The following is a 10075-nucleotide window of genomic DNA, read 5'->3' on the forward strand; positions in this document are numbered from 1 at the left end:
TCTTTCCCTCTTAATGACCAGCTAAATTTGGCATTCAGGTCGATATTATGCATAAACAGATGATCCAGCATTAAAAATGTGTAAGCTGTCCTTGTCTCTCTGCAAGGCTCTTGCTGGAAAAGGTAAATGGAGAAAGACTCTTATGAAAAGGGTTCATGAAAGCAGGAAAATCATCGGAGGTTAAAACTATGGATTCCCCAGCAAAAAGAAAGCGAGTTGTATGGACTCCTCCCGGTGCAGAAACGTTACACAGACACCATCGTTAGGCATACCTGTTACGCTACCTGTATCCAAGTCAGATTTACAATGGTATGGACTGCATGAGGTAAACATATCGGCCTTTGTATGTGAGGATGCATATGTTCATATGTTCCAAATGTCCACTCAACAAAACATGTATGAGATCTTTCACTCAGGGATTTTATTTTTTATTTTATTGAGCTGGATGTTGCATGACAGTTTTATTCTTACCCTGCAAACAGAAGGAAGAAACACAAACATATTTTTCTATATAAATGAAAGCTACGTCTCCTAATGCAAAGGGAATTCCATTTGTAAGGGACACAGAGTGAAAATTGGTAGAATTAGCTGTAGAAATTGGCAGTTGAGACATAAATTATGATATTTGTAAATCTTGCATATTGATATAAACCCCTTTTATTCCAAATAATCTCACAGTGTTTGCTGATTGATAGACAGGAATCATTTCAGATGCAGAAACGCTACCATTTTTGGACCAGAAAATTTGTTCAGTGTTATCACTTTATTTAACTTCATATCAGGGCAGAAAGATAGCTCTCCTGAACCACAAAGAGAGCTGTGCTCCTCATCCAAGGAGGTATTTTAGGATAACCACTGAGCTTTTACCCGAGATCTAGATGCTTTACACATATTCCTGGGGATCGGTAAGCATTAGAGAGAGTACTTCCATTTTATGCGGCAGGCAGGGGAATGCATTGCGGAATAATACTTGCTATGTGGAAGTGTTCAATACTTAGATTACAGTGCTGTTTATTCAGTTACCAACCAGTTTCCTGTAGCAAAAGAGTTTTTCATCCAGGATTTCAAAAGCCCAGGCAAAAATCACAAATCAGCCTAGGAGGTAAGTCATCAAGCATTTTATATATGGCATTATTAGAACACTTTGTTTAAAATTTACAGTAAGACCTCCAGCTTCAAGCATAATCATCTGCGAAGTTTGTTCTATTCATAGTACACACATAATGTTGTAAAGTTATCAGCACAGAATAGTCTGTAGCATTAAAAATATACTCTTCTTTAACATAAAGAAAATGGAGAAAAATAATTTTGTAATCCGCCTGAAGATTTTTTTTTAAAACTTATTGTGTTCAAGGACTTGGAAAGAAAAAGAAAAACTTGTTTCACACATACTCTTTAGAATACATGAACCACAAAATATACTATTAATAATATGATCCAACATCAAAGTGCTGTCATTTGCATAATTTAAAAACCCAAAAAGATCCCAGAAATCCCCTTTGGTTTACAATAAGCCTCTAATTAATTTTAAAAAAAAAAAGAAAAAAGAAAAAAAGGAACTTCACTGAGGCAAATACAAAACACTTGGACAAGAGCAACTTTTGTAAGTAGCAAAGCATAGCAGTTTTTAAGAAGATTATTCTTGGCTCAGCTTTTTACTGTGCCCCAGCTGCAGACTGGTACCTGCTGGTCTCATCGTTCTCTGGCTGCAGCGCGGCCATAAGCATTTTAAAAAAAAAAGAAAAAAGAAAAAAAGGAACTGCACTGAGGCAAATACAAAACACTTGGACAAGAGCAACTTTTGTAAGTAGCAAAGCATAGCAGTTTTTAAGAAGATTATTCTTGGCTCAGCTTTTTACTGTGCCCCAGCTGCAGACTGGTACCTGCTGGTCTCATCGTTCTCTGGCTGCAGCGCGGCCATAAGCATTTTGTGGTGCTCCTGGGCTGGCCCCAGCACTTTTTTCAGGGAACCTCTTCTGCCTCTTGCTGGCTGGCTTTCTTTTTTCTACTACAGATATGTATAGAAAAGAATTCCTAAACGGATACCTTCTAGGTAGCTGCACTGCACTATTGTTCATGTCATGAAATACTCTCCTTCTAAATACAGGATTTATTTCTTCCCTTGAGCATTTTGCTACGAAGTTCTATAGCTGTGGCTTTAGCACCTCTACTGGCAATTGGATGATGCAGCAGCCTCTCGATCTCTGTAAAATAGTTTGGGGGGGTTTACACCTTTTTCCTGTGCTTTGTTTTATACACACTCTTCTTCTCTTTTCTATATTCTTCCCATTACATCACTTCATGTTTGGTCTACCATTTGGATGTACTGTCTCTGATCCCACACGGCCTTTATTTTTCAGCTTTTTAAACTTTAAGCCTTTCCCCCGCCCCACCATCTCCATTTTAAATTTTTTTCTCTCCCTCCCTACATATCTGTAGACAGCTGTTATTTTCTCCTTTTAAAATGACTTCCTTTGTTTAGCAATGTTTCCCTGTTTGTAAGAGATTAGCTGGCCTCTCAGGCAGTGAAAGAGGAGCTTCTGCTCCAGTACTTTCAATTAAATGAGCGCTACCATGAATCACACAGTTCTTGAGAGACTAGTCATCTCTTGCTGTTGGAGGAGGGCTGGAAAAGAAAAAGAATTGCTTGGGACCATTGCAAGACTACGTGCACCCTAAAAATCTTCAGTGTGTGCTGACTGATCTTCCTACGTGGACTTTTTCAGGCATGGTGATCCATCAGGGAGCCAGCCCAGAGCCAGCCGAGGAACTGGCAGCAACCCAGCTACAAAATGCTATAAGGTCTTCACCACAACAGCTTTTTCAGGAAAACAGACAATGCCAGAGTCAGCTAAGAAGCAGCAGCACGATACCAGGGATTTTAGGAATTGTCCAGTAATATTAAGAGATGGCTGGCACTGTTTCCATACTACCTCCACCAGAAAGGATATTATTTGTATCCTGTGTGTTTGTACGAAATTATCATCATAAGAAACCAAAACAAGGTAGCAACCAAGCTGCGTTGGGACAGGCAAGTGTGTGATGTGGACACATCACGGAAACCATTTAAACTCTGCAGGGTTGGGTCAATTCAATTAGCCAACATGCAGTAGCAGTGTGGTGGCAATGGCCATAACACAAGTCAAGAAAAGTCTTTAAAACAAAATATTGTTTCCCTGAATTTCTCTCACTAGACCATACTCCATTCTAGCATGTGATGCCTTTATCTTGCAAAATGACTACAACTGGCCATAGCTGATGAAATTTATTTAATCAACAAGGAGCTATCGTTGCCAAAATTTATTACAACAGCCTGTTCAAGCCAGAATTTCTTAAGCTGGCAAAGCAAAGGAATCAAAAGAAAAGCCAGTTCATGCTGCTGACCTAGAAAACTCATTTGTTTCCCTCAGAGCTTTGTTACAGTGGTTGAAAAAAAACTGAAACACTGGAGAAGTGTTTCATACCTACTTTGCACTAAAATCTGTACATTGAATTTGAAAGATCCCTTTAGCTGCTAAACTTTGTGTTACGTAGCCAGAGGTCTGAGATCAGGATCTGCATGATGTTAGAGTAATCCACGTCCCTTGTGAACCCGGCTTAGGCAAGAGGAGCATGATTTACATCCCAACCCTTGCATCCGATACTGCGCTGCAGTCTAAACATGGTGGAGATACATGAGCAGTCCTTCAGTTCTGCTTCTTTAGCTTTTCTACCTTCAGTGCTTCTTTGTTAGCATTGAGAGCTTTAATTTGGAACAAATGGTATTCTTGAAGGAATTCTAGTTAAGCCATGTAAATTATAAGACAGTTACAGATGCAGACTGGGACTGGAGAGCAGTGTTTTCCTTTGGGAAGTGGATTCACAGTGATATTTTCATCGGTTTTACTCTTCGTTATTCAGTGCTACTCATCAGAAAATGTATCTGCCTTTCTAGAAACTCAGCATTAGATTACAAAAATAAACTGGATTTTTTTTATTCATAGCTTAGCTTAGAATGATACATGGGGAACTTCTTTAGTTTGCTCAGTTGTTGTATCGACACTGCTGAACAGGTACAGCTTGCTTCCACATAGCCCAAGCACACAGGTGTACCTTCTCACGGCGATTTCTCAGAGAAGAGCCCAATATTTTGTATGCTCATTTTCTCATCTTTATCACCCTTTGGTGATAAAATGTGAACTGGGACAAAGTAATGAGAATTTTCTGTGACTTTCAGACAGACTTTCCTTATCCTCCTGTGAGCTACGCACCAGGCCAGGCATCGCTAGAAGGAGCAGATGCAATGGGCTGCTGGGCAATTTTTGGCTTCAGCCTTGTTGTCCACCCAAGACCTTTGAGATGCTGTTGCCTTCAGCTCGGACTACACCTTCCGCTAGCATGAGAAGGGAGCTGGAAAGCTGAGCTCAAATTCATGGCAGAAACATTTTGCAATGAATTGTTCTGAAGCCCAAGGTTAAATAATTTCTATTTGTTCTCATTTCTTCATTGTAATTCAAAGTTAATCAGTCTTCACTATTTCTGTAAAGAATTGTGAGGTTTGTTTTCCTGTATTTATGGACCTTCAAAGAACTAAAATCCTCTGCTTCCAAGCAATGAAAGATCCTCTTGATGCGGATGAAAAAAGAAAATATGTTTATACTACAGGATGGCCAGAAAGCTTCAAAACCATAAAACTTCTGGCTTGTTTAGTGCTCTCCTAAAAAAATAAAGATGACCAAACAGATTATTTGTATTTGAAAAAAAAAAAACCAACAAAACTTTTCAGTCTAAGAATTTCTTTGCCAAGTTTCAAGCTAAAATTATTTTTTATGGCTACGTTATAAATTGCTTAAAAATGGGGTTTATAATGGAAATGGTGACAGACTTAACTATGGCGGTGCTAGCAGGCGCCAGCGTAATTACGGTCTTCTCAAGACATAACTTATTACAGGCTACACAGCAGAGCCAGCATTTTGTATTTTAATTAAGAAACCTGGATTTTGTTTGTAATAATTGACTGTTATGCCGCCCCTCTTGCCAGGACACCCTTGTAAAAGATACTCTTGCCTCTAGTAGTCTTTCTTGGTTAAATATTTTAAATAAATTTTATATTGTTGACTGGAAGATTACATGCATTTTATAGGTCATTATTAACTGTCTTTTGGTGACTTCAGTTGTTCTGTATTTTTTTAATGCACATTTTTGTTCCTCTCATCTGTGACCAGGAAGGCTTACAGTTTAGGTCTTTGAAAAGTATAATACCATAGTATCTGCATTATCTGTCCTAATCCGTACCACGCGGGCCTTCCATGAGAAAGGACATTCTTTAGCTATGCTCTCCTAATGCCCTAGGCAGGTACTACAGACTCTGTTACCCAGTGAACCGCAACACTTGGACCTTCTTTACACTGCTCTGACAAGGGCATCACTGCAGCTCCCACTGTGCGGCATCTCTGCTGAGATGCTACAGAGAATTCCAGTTCCTGGACACCAAGCAGTATTTACTATACTTGCATATGAGATCCCTTTGTTATATGTCACTGGAATAAAAAACACAGCATGCCAGTAGCCCGAGGAACATCAGCTGAGGGTGAGGCCAGACGGGTGGCGGGGTGATGCCACCTGGGATGCTGCCACCACCCAGCACCACCAGCCCACAGTGGCCAGGAGGGCCACGTTCCCCTCGCCCGCCTCGCCCTCATACTCGCCCACCGCAGCAGCTGCCATTACAAACATCCTCCGTTGGTTTTTGGGCTTTGCCTTTATTTCTTGCTTTCTTTTCAGTTGTTCTTCATGTTGCTGGAGTGTGTGTCCTCCCATAGCCAACCATGACAAACGCCATCAGCTCTGTACAGTCCACAAGCTTTGGGTATCTAATTGGGAACAGGGAAACTGTGGTGGTAATTAGGTATTCAGAGAAGGACCCTGATACGCACAAAATTAAGTAGGTCACACGAACACATGTGTAAATTAACATGCTGTAATACTAGTACCACAAAATCATATACACAAATGAGATCGATAGAAGCATTTAACATTTTTAACTGAAAAACAAAATATGAATTGAAACAGTCCAGGACTTAAAGAATGTGTTTCTCTTTTTTTCTTTTTTTCCTGTGCCTGACTGGCACTGGGTACAGCAAAGACTTGGCTGAAAGTATTACTCGCAGCCCCTTGCTTTCTCTCTGCTTGGCCTCAGAAAGATGCTGTTCTAACAAATGCTGTTCGGTCATTTTCCCCCAGGACTATCTACCAACCAGAGAGATTATCAAAGTTAATTATGTCACTTCCTGTCTGTTCTCCAACACACTCCCAGGCTAAGAAAAGAGATAAAAGAGACAGCCTTACCAGCAGATCTCTCCCTGCTTTCTCCTACAGGAGTTTGCCTCCTGCCAAGAGGACCTTCAGCAAGTCTTTGCTGCCTTTGGATCTTCCAAGTGGCGCACAGGGAAAGGAGCATAGGAGATAATCTACCACTACACAGTTTATTAAAAAAAAAAAAACAAAACAGGAAAATAATGGCATTGTCCTGTAATTTTCTTTTGGGTCCTGAAACAGCTATCGGTATTACATTACCGAAGAGTCATAATTACAGCCAAACAGCTGAATGAAAATGGAAATACAGGTTTTGTTTCTATTTTGTGTCCTTGGAGAATAAATGCAAAGTGAAGAGAAATTTAAGGGAGAAACACACAGCAAGAAAATGCACAGAAATTATATCACAGGCCTTTCTCAAATATCTGTATTTGAGGTTTCAAATATCTCAAATATCACTCCTCACCAGCTATTTATAAGGTGACATTGATTTCAGTTGTGTGAGGAAAAAAGGCTGGAAAATACGCATTAGTGATAATGCTCAGGCAGAAAAACTGGTGAACAAGCAGTAAGTTATGGGATGACTGGAAAAGATGGAGTCTGAGCCTAGGATGTCCACATCTAGCCAAGGTCCAGTGAAGTCCCAAGCAACAGCAAAATTCAGCCGATGCAGTGATGGGTCATTTTCTGGATGCTGACTTGCACTCTGCTTTTAATCATGAGAAAGAGGGAAGCTTTTAAAGTGAGATTTCAAGTAAGTTCCGATCAGCTGATACTATGGGAGGGAAGGGGCACCCTCGGTCGGGTTGTCCGGGGGGAGAGGCACCCAGCGTCACCTGAGCAGGTTTGTGGAGGTGAGGGCAAGGAAGCAGGGTGGGGTGCAACTGCAGGGATTTAGAAAACCCAGTAGATTTGAGGACTGATAATGAAGAATTATTGCAGTCAGTGCTACTGTCGGTTCAGTTCCATAACTTTTTCTTTGCTTGGCTATATGCTAAAACACCTCTTTGTTTGATCCTGCAAATATGGCTCAAGCAGTATTTCATCATGCAGGAAATGAGAGGGACCAACAAACAGACTGTGTGACAATGAAAAAGAAAGAAAACACCAGCCCCATCATCTGACTCCTTTATCCAAACTGACTAGACTGATTGCCTTGACATCATTTTTATCAATTCCACATGTTTTGGGGGGTTTGGGGCCTTTTTCTAATTCCCAGAAAAGGATGCCTACAAAGGTGAAAGCAGAAACCAGTAGAGTCCATCTCCTAGGAGTAAGTATTTGACTCCAGCACTTTGTTATTTTGTGCTATAGAAGGGAAGTTAACACGGGTTTTTGAAAAGAGTAAAAAATGTGAAAAGGAAGATGTATGTCAGAAATAAAATTTACAAAAAAGAATGTAAAATTTACAAAAAAGAATGCAGAAAAAGCAAATAAAGGAGGATAATTCTGTCATCTGTCTTCTACAGTCAAGAGATGGACAGACACAGACACAGAAGTCCCTGAAAACCAAGAGATTCTTCTCTTGAAGTGTCTAGTAATGTGAACTTGAGTTACTGTCAAGATTTAGGCTATTCAGGAAGAAAATAGAGATAACTAGAAATACCATGGAGAGTGATTGCTAGAAACCAGAATTAGGTATCAGTCTCACAAGAATGATAGGCAAATAGGAAACTAATGAAACAAAATCTCTGTCACCAGATACCAATGACAGAAAAGTACAATAAAAGATTAAGGGTTTCTATTAGAAATAAGATGCTCTTTTTCACAGGATTTGTCAAAACAGAACTTCCTATACAAAATGTTCAAGAACTAAATGCAAAAGTTTCATTTTGTTTGCCTGATGGGAAACCTTTTCTGTCTAATGTCATTTTGTAAATAAAAGGGTCATTAAATCTGAGAGCCGAACAGGAGCTGAGTAACAGGATTATGTGGTATCATTAGCTATTGTCAATCCATGTGCAGGTTCTGCCGCTATTCTCCATTTGTTCTCCAAATGAAGTGTGGAGCATGACTACTTCTCAGCTGGAATTGTTCTGGTGACTTCTGTCATAACACTGGAATGATAGGAAACGTTGGCCAAATCATGCAGGCTTTAGCCAGGCAGTGCACCTAATTAAGTCAGTGGGAGATTTTCCCTTCATGCAAACTGTGGAAATTGGCCTGGTTTCTTTATTCGCTCGTAGATCATGATTCCTATCTCTTTTTTTGAGCAGCACTGGAGGATGGTTTGGACGCTGTCTGGCTCTTTAAGGCAATAACAGCCCAGTCCACAATGTACCGATACCAATTTCCTGCATAGGGATGGAGTCAGATTTAAAGGTGTGTGTTACAACGTGCGAGCAAACTCATTCTAGCTAGCAGTAAAATGTAACCTGGCCCCATTCCAGCAGAACACTTAATCATATACTTATCAGTTAAAAGGATGACTCAAATAGTTCAAATTATGAACATGCTTTTATGCCTTGTTGCATTACACCCAGAATGTTTGCACCATGCGCCCGGATTAATATTAACCAGAGACCGAAAGAGATGAAATGGGAGAGAGAGGGTTAGAGCGAACTGAAATTCCAAACACTGCAACACACAACTGTGATATTCTGATCCTGCTAATACTTTTCAAATGGTGTGCACAACCGCCTGCTTAACAGATGAGATCTCTGATTAGAAACTTAAGTCTCTGGTCTTCGGGAATATTAATTTTTAAAAAAATAATCTTGTTTTTAACTCATCCCAAAGCATCCCACTTGCATTTAAATTGCTGTCATCAGTATTTCAGCTTCCTGAGCCACATAATGAGAATGTCCTAAGGTCTTCCCTTTTCTATAGCTATTTCTCTTACTTGCTCTGGATGACACAGCGTCCAAAAACCCCCTGCAGTTGCATAAGGCAGTCCCAGCTGCGTGTGGGTGATGACCGAGTGAGGATACGAACAGCGCTACTGATCTGACCCCAGCACAGCTTCCTTTTTGCAGCCACACACACCTTTTGCCTTCTGAACCACAGGCATGCCCTACTTTTACACACTGACCTGCTTCTAATGCAATAATACAAGAAGCCTGAGAAAGATTTGTATGATACAGTAGTAAAGAAATGAGCGCTTTGTATGGATGATATAAAATAAGTTGATTTTTAGTTACTGTGGTGTTAGGTGATAAAAGGTAATAAAAAGAAGGTATCGGCCCAGATAACTTCAGGCATTAAGAGTCAAAAGACAGTGGCTGCAGACAGTTCCAGTTGCACAAATGCATACACAAACAAGAAATTTTGATAAACACATGGAAAATAGCTTCAAACGGGAGAGAATCAAAAGTCTGGTAAAAGCAAAAGTAGGAGAGCAAAGAAGAGGAGAGACTCCAAGGACACCAAAATGAGAAGATGATATTGGATAGGAAGTTTTTCATTGTAACTCAAGAAAATACCAGGAAAGTCTGACTGTGTAAATAATTGTTCAGTGTAAGTTTCTCAGGAAAAAAAAACCCCACTTTGGCCCAAAGCTTTGTGGTTACTATCACTCTGTAAATATGCCATCTTTAGGTTACAAACCAATATTTTTTGTACACCCTTAAAAAAAAAATGTTAGCAATAACCTGTAAAAGCAAGTCCCCACCATCAAGTGATTTTAATCTTTTAATGGTACTTTTAATGGTAGTATGAGGCAGATACTAATGAGAGTGTGTTCACTCCCATGCTCACTAGACATATTTATCAAGAGTAAAAGCAAAGACACTGACACACTATCTTAATTAACCCAGTAAATGAGAAGTGAAAAAATGGCAGT

This window comes from Egretta garzetta, unplaced genomic scaffold, assembly GCF_000687185.1.
Source record: "Egretta garzetta isolate BGI_Z169 unplaced genomic scaffold, ASM68718v1 scaffold415, whole genome shotgun sequence".
Classification (NCBI taxonomy): Eukaryota; Metazoa; Chordata; class Aves; order Pelecaniformes; family Ardeidae; genus Egretta; species Egretta garzetta.